General features: G+C 41.6%; 1 protein-coding gene across 10 annotated transcripts in view; it reads left to right on the forward strand.

Moving 5' to 3' along the window:
* The first annotated feature begins 805 nt into the window (after positions 1-805).
* Positions 806-13,524, forward strand: part of TUT4 (terminal uridylyl transferase 4) — a 127,284-nt gene continuing 114,565 nt past the window's right edge. For 8 of the 10 annotated variants that reach the window (XM_073007300.1, XM_007978739.3, XM_007978745.3 and 5 more), the window contains exon 1: positions 811-967. The gene's annotated coding sequence lies outside the window, so the exon portion shown is untranslated. Of the gene's footprint in view, positions 968-13,524 lie in introns of all 10 variants that reach the window. The other 2 variants (XM_007978742.3, XM_007978743.3) reach the window with 2 other exon arrangements.

Genomic DNA, 13,524 nt, shown 5'->3' on the forward strand with positions numbered 1-13,524 from the left:
GGGTCGACCCCGGCGGCTTCCTCTGTCCCGCTCCCTGCCGCTGCTCCGAAGCCCGCTCGGGCTTCCGAGGGTCCACCGAGGCTCGGGCCGGGCCCAGTCCGAGTGCTAGGCCAGAGGGTACCCATTCCAGGCCGGCCTTCCTCCCCGGGGGGACAGCCTTGGGAGCGAGGCGCCGAGGCGGCTCCGAGCTCCACTTCCAGCTCGGGGGCCTCGGCAGTGGCCAGGAACCAGACTGGGGCGGCACTGGGGTGCCCGCCACCCCTACCCCCTCCGGCAAGCGGGCGAATCAGCGCGGCTCCCCCGCGGCGCCCAGGCGGGCTGCGGGACCGCGGGACCTCGCGACCTCCGCTCCGGGGCCCCGCCCCTGCCCGCGAGCCCCGGGTGGCTCCCTCCTCCCCTCCGCCAGCGGCCCGCCCCCTCCTCGCGAGCTAACGAGTGTCTCGCGCGCGCTCCCTTCCCTCCGCGTGGGTGTGAGTGCGCGATCCTCGTACCTCGGCCTTCTCCCCATTGTTTCTTCGCGGCCACCACGAGCCCCCTCCCCCCAGTGCTGTTTCCCCCTCCCCCGCCCCGGTGTAAACGGCGCCTGCGGGGCCCCCCGAACGAAGGGAGGGGGCACTCCTGAACCCTTTCCTCTGCGCGTAGCTCCTCTGCCGGGCCGGGACCCCATTCCAGGCTCTGTCCTCCCTCTCCCCCTCTCCCCCGGCTACCCCTCTCCCTCGCCCCCTCCCCTCAGCGGGTCCTCCTCTTTCTCTCCCTCTCCCTCTCCCTCCTCCTCCCCCTCCCCATCCCTTCCCCCCCACAATGCAGTTCGCGGCGCGGCGGACATGGCGGTGGAGTCCTGAGCTCGTCGTGTCCCGGCCTCCAGCGGTGGCAGCGGCGACGGCGGCGGCAGCAGGAGGCGGAGGGAGAGCGGGAGCCACTGAGATGAGGAGGCGTCGCGCGCGCCTGTAGCTCGCGGGCCTCGCAGGTACGAGGTTCCGGCCGCGGGGCAGCGCCGGCTGCCTAGGGGGTGTGCTCGGGAAGGCCAGGCGGCCCCCGGTTCGCCCTCCCAGGTGCCGCGCTTCGCAGGTGTCGGGGGCCTGGCCTGAGAGTGTCTCAGCCGTCCCCTTGGGGCCTGACACTTCTTTCTTTGCTGGAACGGGCTTCGGGTGTCCCAGGGGAAGACTGAGATAAGGGAGGTAGGGACGGCGGCCTGGGCGGCCTGAGGAGGGCATTGGGGCGCTTTGGGGACGAACTCCACACTGTGGCTGGGGCTCCGGGTCCCGGACCGAAACCTGTTGTAGACCAGCGGGGCGGATTTTGAGTTAACGGAATTGGTTTGAACATTTTTCTTGGGTCCAGTTACGATTCCCTGTCATGTGTACCTTTTTCTTTCACCCTTGCTTAGACATAGGGGACTACATAACGTATATAAATGTATACACGCATATAATACATACTGAATGTTTCCCCGGGCTCGTCCTTGTAGGGAGAAGGCAGAGGTGTCTGTGTGGATTTCGTTTCTTGCTCGCCCGCCTTCTCTCTCCCCCGCCCCCCAGTCGAAAGGTGGTAATGCGCGGTTTTGACGTGGGTAACTGAGATTCGTATTTGTAAACAGACAGCGCTCTCCTAGTGTGTTGCACGCCTCTGCGAAGTGTTTCAGACTCCTGTTGGTATCTGGATTGCGAAAGAATGAGATGTTTAGACCTGAAGGAAGCACATTAGCGGGATTTCTAGTCGTACTTGAATGGGATGAATTACTGTTGTATTAACGACGTTGATTACACATTTTCTTTTCAGAAGATTACCAAGTCTTAGATGAATTTTGCGTGAGATCTTAGATTCCGTATATCTGCTTCTTTATTTTGATAAAAGTAGTTCCTTACCCATTTGACCTGCCTTATTGTGATCTTAAATTGTGTCCAGAAATGCAATTGGAATTGTGTATTGCTGGCATGCATTTAGTAATTAGCTCGAGTGAATCAGATTAGCTTTTATTTCCAAAGGTTTTTTTTCCCTCTAGTCTTATAGGAGCGAAATGTTTGTAGCACTTGATGAAACAGAACATATCCTGTTTCTGTTTTTAAAGTAATGAGAACTGTTAGCTAATAAAATTGGATAATCCCAGCCGGATATGATGATTTAGAGAGAATGCCACACAGAGGTGTTGAATTGTGGGGTGGTTTAAAAAGCAAAGCCGACTTTGTGTGTGTGTACGTGTGTGTGTGTGTCTGCGCGCTGAAATTTTCTTTAGGCTCAGAACTCTTGTCACTACACTGCATCGTAGTACTGATTAGTCACAACTTGTAAAATTATGAAATATTGATTCGCTTAAAAAGCTGTGCTTAAGATAACTCTTTAGTGTCTAGTGTGCTATGTTGCTTTTATAAACAAATTTTTAAAGAGTGCTTCTTAGAAACCATATACTTTGGGGAGGATAAGAATTTTAAGTCGTTTTATGCTTTAAAAATATTTATATTTAATATAAACAAAAGAAACTTTTAAAACTTTTAGATAAATTTTCCTACTGCTTGCAGTTTTTCACTTGGCTAGTGTGGAAAATGAAAAATGAAGTTTTCTTAAAATAATTCAGAAATGGAAGTGAAAGTTAATGACATTTGATGTTTTAAATCCAGCAAACATTTAAATACAGAAAGGAAATTTAAAGTATTTTCATTGTCATAGGCGAAGTTGTTAGTACCGATAAATTAACAAGATATTGTACATATAAATTTAGTTCAATTTTATAAATTCTAAGTGACACCTAAAATTACATTTATTTTTAGTTGCTGGAGCTAGAACAGTACAGTGTCTACACTTTAATTTTAGACTTTTTAGAATCAAAATATATAATTATAAATTTCTCTGATTAACAAAGAGCTGTTTAAAGATAGTTTTTATTGTTTTCAGCAGATTCATTTTAGAGTAATTAGAATTTTTTTAACCTCAAAGTTACCTTGACATACAAAATAAGTACCATTAATTATGTTGTATTCTCTGCAGAATGTCAAATCAGGATCTGTTGGTCAAGAAAGGTGTTTGAATTTATTTGCTGTAGAAAGTTTCCAGTTTCAGAGAAACAAAATAACCAACACTTACCTGTAGGGCCTGGCCAGGTGGCTCACGCCTGTAATATCAGCACTTTGGGAAGTGGAGGCGAGAGGATTGCTTGAGTGTAGGAGTTTGATATCAGCCTGGGCAACATAGTGAGACTTTGTCACTACCAAAATATAAAACAAATTAGCTGTAGTCCCAGAAGCTGAAGTGGGAGGATTGCCTGAGCCCCAGAGTTCAAGGTTGCAGTGAGGCACAGTTGCGCCACTGTACTCCAGCCTGGGTGACAGAGTAAGACCCTGCCTTTTTTTAAAAAAAAAAAAAAAAAAAAGGCAGTACTTACCTGTTAATGTTGATGTCAGAACGTTTTGTTCGATAAAACAGAACTCAATGAGATGTGTTCCTTTTTCAAATAAATTACAAATACTTGAATTGGTTAAAAAATATTACATTCAGTTAAAGTCACTGCTGCAGTATAGAAATATGTTCTAAAAAAGAACAATTCTGGAAAGACCTAAAAAAGACAAAGGAAAGGGACACCATAGTTTAAAACAGGATAGGTAGACTTTTTCCTAGTAATCTTAGAGCAATTAGAGTTGTTTACATGGTACTAACGGAATTGTTTTAATTCTAGAATCCTAAATAATTACATAATTTGGGGAAATGTTTAAAAGCCAGCATTTCTGCAGAGTATTCATTTCCTTTTTTAAATCTTTTATTATGTACAGACTGTATTCAAATAAACCATACACTCTGAAAAAGCAGGTTCTGACTTTTCTTCCAGAGTATTTCTTACAGACCCAAAGAGAGGAAAGGGTATATAAATGCAAAGATTAATGTTAGGATTTTTTTTCCCCTTGAGAGATTTGTGTGGTGTCTTATGTTCAAATTATTTTTATGTCAAATCATGTCATTGGATATCTATAATTATGAGTTGAAGAGGGAGAGAGAAGGGAACCAAAATTTTTTAGATTGCCTATTTTGTCCCAGGCGCTGTGCTAGACACTGTTTATGCATTTTTTTTTCACTTGTTTGGTGTAACAACCCTTTGAAACCTGTTTATAGGCGAGGAACCTTTGACTCACACAGGTTAGTGATTTGCTGAAGATCACAGAATTAGATTTCAAAGCAGATCTGTCTTCCTAATATAATATATATGTGATGTTGCTTTTCAGGTGTATTATTTTCTCAATTATTTAGAATCGGAAACTGCCTAATGTTGCTCATTCGTTCATTCATTTAAACATTCATTTCATCAAACATTTGCATTTGTCTCAGTCTACATGTAATACAGTAAATTACAACACACTAGATTGTGGGAGTTGAGAGGGAAGAAACTGGCTCTTGAAGGGTGAGTAGGAGTTTGCTAGGTGGAGAGGAGGATGGATTGGAGGTTGGAGATCATTCCAGACCTAGGGAATAACATGCAAAGATGATAAATTGTAATAAGCCTTGGGGAGTGAGGGAGAGTGAGAAATTCAGTGTGGTAGGAATTGATATGGATAGAATGGTGAGATAAATGATAGGAAGTAGCAAATTGTGAGGGACCATTTATGTTATATTAAGGTATTTGAATTTTTATCTTGTGAGATCGCCAAGTGAGATAGTGGTTGAGCTGTGATTAGAAATATGTTTTCTGACTCCTAGTTTTGTATTTCTTTTCTCCTTGGCTTTCTTGCTAACAGAGTTTACCTGTTTTTAGTGGATAGGCAGGCCTTCTTTTCCATACCACTCTTCTCTCTTCTCCCTGTATTCTAGACTTTTATCTTGAGGATTCTGTGATCCAAATCTTACTGTCCAAGAACTTTCTTTTTTTTTTTTTTTTTTTTTTTGAGACGGAGTCTCGCTGTATCGCCCAGGCTGGAGTGCAGTGGCCGGATCTCAGCTCACTGCAAGCTCTACCTCCCGGGTTTTTACGCCATTCTCCTGCCTCAGCCTCCCGAGTAGCCGGGACTACAGGCGCCCGCCACCTCGCCCGGCTAGTTTTTTGTATTTTTTAGTAGAAACGGGGTTTCACCGTGTTAGCCAGGATGGTCTCGAACTCCTGACCTCGTGATCCGCCCGTCTCGGCCTCCCAAAGTGCTGGGATTACAGGCTTGAGCCACCGCGCCCGGCCAGAACTTTCAATTTTTTAGAAAATTCTTTTGAGATGAAAACACCTCTGGGGGAAATCACCTTGTTATACTACTTAGGAAGTTTTTTCACTTGTTGACTTGGATTAGTTGAAGAGCATTGAAGAGCATGAGCTGGAAGGAGGCAGAAGCTATTCATTCAAGTTTGATGTTCACCACTATAGATGGGCAAAGTCCTAATCTTTGCATAAGGCATCTTGTACTTTCAGGAAGAAATAGGTATGTTTGTTAATCACACAACAATCTGATTAAGTGGGTATTTGATTTACCATGATAATCGATAACTTATTGCATAGTTACTACAAGCTAATTTCTTTCTCAAGATCTTTAAAGTGTTAACTTAGTCCTCAAAACAACCTTTTTTATAGTATTCTCATTTACAGATGGGGAAAGTCCATGTAGAAGGGTTGAGTACCTTGGACAATATCTCATAGCTAGTTTGCTGCAGTCAGGATTTGAGCTCAAAGTGTCTGAGTCTAGAGTCACAGCTCTTCGCCACTATACTGTGTTGTACCTTTAAGCTTAGGGTGTCAAAGTTTTGTGTTCAGAGAGTGTTAAATTCTGTAGTTACATAGGTTGTCAAAAATATTTTGCAAGTATGCAAAGTATGAATTATAAAAAATAACTAAACCTGATTGCATTTTGTCAGTGTGTAGTTTAATAATATAATTATTAAATTAAATATTTAACACCACTATAGTTTAAATAATTTAATTGACCAATCATTAAGTGCTAGTCATGTGCTGAGTGTTAGTTTAGGCCAGTGGTATTCAAACTATGTTTGGGGACCTTTTGGAGAGGAGTGTCTCTGAGTCAAACTGTTTTCATGGTAATATTAAGACACAATTTGACTTTTCTCTTATTCTCTGGTCTGGAGTGACGTGAAGACTTTATTGCTTTGATGGCTAATGTAATGTGTAATAGTGTATTATTTTTTCCCTTTTTTCTTTGAGATATAATTTACAATGCCATAAAATTCACACTTTTAAAAGATACAGTTCAGTGGCTTTTAGTGTATTTATAAGGTTGTGTAACCATCACTATTTAATTTTGGAATATTTTTATACCATAATGAAACCCAGTTCCCATTAATCACTCCCCATTCCTTCCTCCTTCAAGCCTTTGGCAACCACTAAGCTACGTCTCTAGAAATTATGGACATTACACATACAAGGAATTATACAGTGTGTGGCTTTTTGTGCCTGGCTTCTTTCACTGAACTTAATGTTTTCAAGGTTGGCCATAGTGTAGCATGTATTAGCTTTTTTCTGGCTGAATAGTATTACCTTCTATGGAGATACCATGTTTTGTTTAACCATTCATCATTTGATGGACATTTGGGTTATTTCCACTTTTTACCTATAAGGAATAGTGCTGCTGTGAGCATCGTTAAGAGTTTCTGTGTGGATATACATTTTCATTTCTCTTGGGTATATACCCAGATTGTAATTGCTGGGTGTTTTGATAAACTTACGTTTAACTTTCTGAGGAACTGCCAAACTGTTTTCCAAAGTTGTACCATTTTACATTCCCAGTGGCAATGTTCCAGTTTCTCTACATCCTGACCATCATCTAGTGGGTGACACTTCACCCACACTACCTCGCTACCTCATTGCGGGTTTGATTTGCATTTCCCTAATGATTAATAAGATGTTGAGCATCTCTTCATGTGCCTATTGTGCATTTTTCTATCTCCTTTGGAAAGATACCTACTCAAATCCTTTACCCATTTTTAGAAATTGTTGAGTTTTAAGAACTCTTAATATATTCTGGATACTAGACGCCCCCCACTTTTTTTTTTTTTTTTTTGAGACAGTCTTGCTCTTTCACCAAGGCTGAAGTGCAGTTGTGTGAACACAGCTCACTGTAGCCTCTGCCTTCTGGCCTCTACCTCTTGGGCCTTAAGCGATCCTCCTGCCTCTTGAGTAGCTTGGACTATAGGGGCGTGCCACCATGCCCAGCTAATTTTGTTTATTTATTTATTTATTTATTTATTTAGACAAGGTCTCACTGTGTTGTCTAGGCTGGTCTCAAACTCCTGGCCTCAAATGATCCTCCTTCCTCAGCCTCCAAAAGTGCCAGGATTACAGGTGTGAGTCATCTCACCCAGCCTAGACCCTTTTTAGATATATTATTTACAAAAATGCTGTCTCATTTTGTGGAGTGTCTGTTCACTTGATTCTAAAAATAGTGATAAAATGTATATAACAAAATTATCCATTTAACCTTGTTTCTAACTTTTAAAAATGGCAGTAAAATATACATAACACAACATATCTTAATGATTTTTAAGTGTATCATTCAGTGGTATTAAATATATTCATAATGTTGTGCAACCATCATCACCATCCATCCCTATAACCCTTTTCATCTTACAAAACTGAAGTTCTATACCCATTAAATGATAATTTCCCATTCTCTTCTTCCCTCACCCCTGGCAACCACTGTTCTGTCTTTAACATTTTGCCTACTCTAAATGCCTCATATAAATTGAATCATAAAGTATTTGTCTTGTGGCTTGTTTCACTTAGCATAGTGTCCTCAGCGTTCGTTCATGTGGCATATTGCAGAATTTCCTTCTTTTTTAAGGCTGAATAATATTCCATTGTATGAATATACCACATTTTGCTTATCTCTTTGTCTATGAGTAGACACTTGGATTATTTCCATGTTTTAGCTGTTGTGAATGATGCTGCTGTGAACATGAGTGTACAGTATCTCTTAGAGAGCCTGCTTTCAATTTTTTTGGTGTATACCCAGAAGTTAAATTATTGGATCATATGGTAATTTTATTCTTCTTCTTTATTTATTTATTTGTTTGACAAGATCTGACTCTGTCTCCCAAGCTGGAGCGCAGTGGCATGATCTTGGCTCACTGCAGCCTCTGCCTCCTGGGCTCAATCCATCCTCCCACCTCAGCCTGTTGTGTAGCTGGGACTATGGGCGCTTGTGACCACACCTGGCTAATTTTTTTTTTTGTATTTTTGTAGAGATGCAATTTCACCGTATTGCCCAAGCTGGTGTGGAACGCCTGAGCTCAAGTGATCTGCCTGCCTCAGCCTCCCAAACTGCTGGGATTACAGGCATGAGCCATCGTGCCTGACCTATTATTATTATTTTTGACACCTTAGGATCATTGAGTATATTTTTAATTTTTTGAGGAACTGCCGTATTTTTTTCCATAGTGGCTGTACCATTTTACATTCCTACCAACAGTGCACAAAGGTTCTAATATTTCCACAGCCTTGCCAACGCTTGTTATTTTCTTTTTATTTAATAGTAGTCCTGTCCTATGGGTTATGAGTTGGTATCTCATTGCAGTTTTGATTTGCATTTCCCTAATGATTAGTGATATTCAGCATCTTTTCACGTGCTTGTGGCCATCTGTATATCTTCTTTGGAGAAATGTCTATGCAAGCCCTTTGCCCGTTTTCGAATCAGGTTGTTTTTTGTTCATTTTTTTGGAGTTGCTGTATATTCTGGATGTTAGTCCCTTATCAAATACATGATTTATAATTATTTTCTTCCATTCTGTTCTGTAGGGTTACCTTTTTTTTTTTTCTTTGTTGAGACAGAGTCTTACTCTCTGTCGCCCAGACTGGAGAGCAGTGGCGCAGTCTTGGCTTACCACAACCTCCAGCTCCCAGGCTCAAGCGATTCTCCTACCTCAGACTCCTGAGTAGCTAGGATTACAGGTTCTTGCCAGTATTGCCCAGCTAAATTTTGTATTTTTAGTAGAGATGGGATTTCACCATGTTGGCTAGACTGCTGAGGTCTTGAACTTCTGACCGCAAATGTTCCACCCACTTTGGCCTCCCAAAGTGTGAGGATTATAGGCATGAGCCACCATGCCTGGCCTTTACTCTGTTTCTTTTCTGGTTTGTTTGGGTTTTTTTGTTTGTTTGTTTGTTTTTGAGACAAGGTGTCACTCTGTCCCCTAGGCTGGGATGCAGTGGCGCAGTCATGGCTCAATGCAGCCTTGACCTCCCTGGGCTCAAGACATCATCCCACCTCAGCCTTTGGAGTAGCTGGGACTATAGGCACGTGTCACCACGACACTCGAATTTTAAGATTTTTGTAGAGACAGGGTCTCACTATGTTGCATAGGCTGGCCTTGAACTCCTGGCCTCAAGTGATCCTCCTGGCTGGGCCTCCCAGAGTGCTGGGATTATAGATGTGAACCACCATGCCTAGCGTAGCCACCATTTTACTCAGTTGATAGTATCTTTTGAGTAACAAAAGTTTTGAATTTTCTGCCAGTCTTGTCTATTTTTTTCTTTTGTTGCCCATGCCTTTGGTGTCATACTAAGCAAATAATTGCCAACTCCAGTGTCGTGAAGCTTTTCCCTTCTGTTTTCGTCTAAGAACTTTATAGTTTTATGTTTCTTAGTTATGGTTTTATAGTTACAAGTTTAGGTTTCTTAGGTCTTTGATCCATTTTGAGTTAACTTTTGTTTATGGTCAAAATTCAGTCTTTTGCAGGTAGAACACACAGCTAAGTTTTTGTATTTTTAGTAGAAATGGGATTTCACCGTGTTAGCCAGGATGGTCTCATCTCCTGACCTTGTGATCTGCCTGCCTTGGCCTCCCAAAGTGCTGGGATTACAGGCATGAGCCACCGTGCCCGGCCTGATTATTGTAGCTTTGTAGTAAGGTTTGCAACTAGGAAGTGTGAGTCCTCCATCTTTGTTTTTCTTTGTCAAGACTTCTGGCTATTTGGAGTCTCTTGAGATTCCATATGAATTTTAGGATTGATTTTGGTATTTCTGCAAAAAATGTCGTTGGAATTTTGATAGGGATTGCATTAAATGTTTAGATTGCTTTTTAGTGCGGACATTTTAACAATAGTAAAGCCAGGCATGGTGGCTCATGCCTGTAATACCAGCACTTTGGGAGGCCGAGGCGGGTGGATCACCTGAGGTCAGGAGTTCGAGACCAGCCTGGCCAACATGGTGAAACCCTGTCTTTAGTAAAAATACAAAAATTAGCTGAGCCCAGTGGCAGGTGCCTATGATCCTGGCTACTCAGGAGGCTGCGGCAGGAGAATCGCTTGAACCTGGGAGGTGGAGGTTGCAGTGAGCCGAGATTGCGCCATTGCACTCCAGCCTGGGAGGGAGAGCGAGACTCCGTCTCAAAAAAAAAAAAAAAAAAAAAATTAAGCCTCTATGAACGTAGTATGTGTTTCTGTTTATGTATTTCTAGATTTATTTCAGCAATGTTTCATAGTTTTCATTGTACATATATTTCACTTCTTTGGTTATGTAATTCCTTAGTACTTTATTCTTTTTGATGGTATTGTAAATGGAATTTTTAAAATTTCCCTTTAGATTATTTATTGTATTTAGAAATGCAACTGGTTTTTTGTTTGTTGACTTTGTATCCTGCTGCTTTGCGGAATTCATTTATTAGTTGTAGTGTGTGTGTGCGTGTATAATCTTTAGGATTTTCTACATATAAAATCATATTATTTGCAAACTGAGATGATTTTACTTCTTCCTCTCCAATTTAGATGCCTTTTGTTTCTTTTGCCTAATGGCATTGGCTAGAACTTCCAGGACTGTGTTGAGTAGAAATGATGAACACAGGCCAGGCATGGTGTCTCATACCTGTAATCGGAGGCTTAGGTGGGTGGATCACCTGAAGTCAGGAGTTCGAGACCAGCCTGACCAACATGGAAAAACCCTGTCTCTATTCAGAATTCAAAATTAGCTGGTCACAGTGGCGTATGCCCGTAATCCCAGCTACCTGGGAGGCCGAGGCAGGAGAATCGCTTGAACCTGGGGGGCGGAGGTTGTGGTCAGCTGAGATCATGCCATTGCACTCCAGCCTGGGCAACAAGAGCGAAACTCCGCCTCAAAAAAAAAAAAAAAAGAAAAGAAAAGAAAAGAAATGGTGAAAACAGACATCTTTCCCTTGTCCTGATATAAGAGGAAAAGGTTTTCATTTTTTACCATTGAGTGTGATGTCTACTATAGGTTTTCCTTAGATAGCTTTTATTATATTGAAGTAGTTTCTATTCCTAGATTGTTGAGCGTTTTTATCATGAAAGGGTATTGAATTTTGTCAGATCCTTTGTTTGCTGGAAATGATCATGTGGTTTTTCGTTTTGTTTGGTTAATATGGTATGTTACATTGATCTGTTTTCATATGCAAGGATGGTTCAACATCCTTGCATTCCAGGAATAAATCCCATTTGGTCGTGGTGTATAATTCTTTAACTGTGCTGCTGAATTCAGTTTGCTAGTATTCTGTTGTGGATTTTTGCATGAATGTTTATACTATTTTCATTTTAAGCCTCAGCCTCCTGAGTAGCTAAGCATACATTCAGTAACTTTAAATATATTTACATTATTGTGCAACTATCACCACCATCCATTTCCAGAATATTTCCATTTTCCCAAGCTGAAATTCTATACCCATCAAACAATAAATTCTCATTTCCCTTGCTTCCTAACCTGTAGAAACCACCATTCTACTTTATTTCTCTGTGATTTTGACTGTTCTAGGTACTGCATATCAGTAGGCTCATATAATATTTGTTGTGACTGGCTTCTTTCATATGGCATAATGTCTTCAAGGTTCATCCATGTCATAGCATGTGTCAGAATTTTCTACCTTTTTAAGACTGAGTAGCAGTTCATTATATATATGTCCCACATTTTGTTTATCCTTTCATCTGTTGGTGGATACTTGGGTTGCCTTCACATTTTGGCTATCGTGAATAATGCTTCTTTGAACATTGATGTTCAAATACCTGTTTCTGCTTTCAGTTATTTGGGTATATACTTAGAATTGGAATTGTTGGATCATTCTATGTTTAATTTTTTGAGGAGTTGTCATACTGTTTTTTCATTTTTGTGAGTGTGCTCATTGAAATACAGAAGTTTTAAATTTGATCTATTTTCTTTAGTTTTCTCTGCTTTAAGTGTCATACCTAAAAAATTATTGTTGATCCAAGATTATGAAGATTTACTCCTATGTTTTCTTCCAACAGTTTTATACTTTTAGCTTCTACATTTAGGTCTTTGATCCATTTTGAGTTTTTTTTTTTTTTTTTTTTTTTTTTTAATGTGATATAATGTAGAAGTTTCTTTCTTTTTCTTTTCTTTTTTTGACAGTCTTGCTCTGTCACCCAGGCTGGAGTGCAATGACGTGGTCTTGGCTCACTGCAACCTCTGCCTCCTGAGTTCAAGCGATTCTCCTGCCTCAGCCTCCCAAGTAGCTGGGATTACAGGTGCTTGCCACCATGCCCAGCTAATTTTTGTATTTTTAGTAGAGATGGGGTTTCACCATGTTGACCAGGCTCGTCTTGAACTCCTGAGCTCTAGTAATCTGCCACCTTGGCCTCCCAAAGTGCTAGGATTACAGGCATGAACCCCCGTGCCCAGCCTGATGTAGAAGTTTTACTACCTTTTTTTTTTTTTTTTTTTTTTAAGACAGAGTCTTGCTCTGTGGCCCAAGCTGGAGTGCAGTGGCGTGATCTTAGCTCACTGCAACCTCTGCCTCCTCCCGGGTTCAGGCAATTCTTGTGCCTCAGCCACCCTAGTAGTTGAGATTACAGGTGTGCACCACTATGCCCAGCCAGTTTTTGTATTTTTAGTAGAGACAGCGTTTTACCATGTTGGCCAGGCTTGTCCCTAACTCCTGGCCTCAGGTGATCTGCCTGCCTTGGCCTCCTAAAGTGCTGGGATTATAGGTGTGAGCCACTGCGTCCGACCAGTATATTCTTGCATTTGAAAAATTTCTCAGTTTTAATAATCTAATGATGCATGTATCAATAGATATAACACACAAAGACAAAGGTTCTTTGGATCCTCAATATTTTAAGAGTATAAAAGTATTCTGAGACCAAAAAGTTTGAGAATTACTGCTTTAGGCTCAGAGACATACTCTGGTACGTAAACTTGGACCAAAAATTGGGAGTCATGTTTCTTATAGTCATATGCCAGTCCCGTTTGTGTTATCTTAGGCAAGTCATAAACTCAGGGTACCTCATTAATGTATAAAATGGAAATACTACAAGACTATAATTATAGCAACTTCACAGATGTGTAAGGATAAGTGAATGGGTATACTAGACAGGTAGTAGTGAAAACTGTATTCTCAAAAATGTTATCTTTTTTTTTTTGAGTTGAGTCTTGCTCTTTTGCCCAGGCTGGAGTGCAGTGGTGCGATCTTAGGTTACTGCATACTCTCTCTCCTGGGCTCAAGTGATTCTTCTGTCTCAGCCTCCTGAGAAGTCAGATTACAGGTGTACGCCACCAAGCCCTGCAATTTTTTTTGTCTTTTTAGTAGAGTTGGGGTTTCGCTGTGTTGCCCAGGCTGGTCTTGAACTCCTTGTTGCAAGTGATCCCCCTGC

Source organism: Chlorocebus sabaeus, chromosome 20 (assembly GCF_047675955.1).
Source record: "Chlorocebus sabaeus isolate Y175 chromosome 20, mChlSab1.0.hap1, whole genome shotgun sequence".
NCBI lineage: Eukaryota > Metazoa > Chordata > Mammalia > Primates > Cercopithecidae > Chlorocebus > Chlorocebus sabaeus.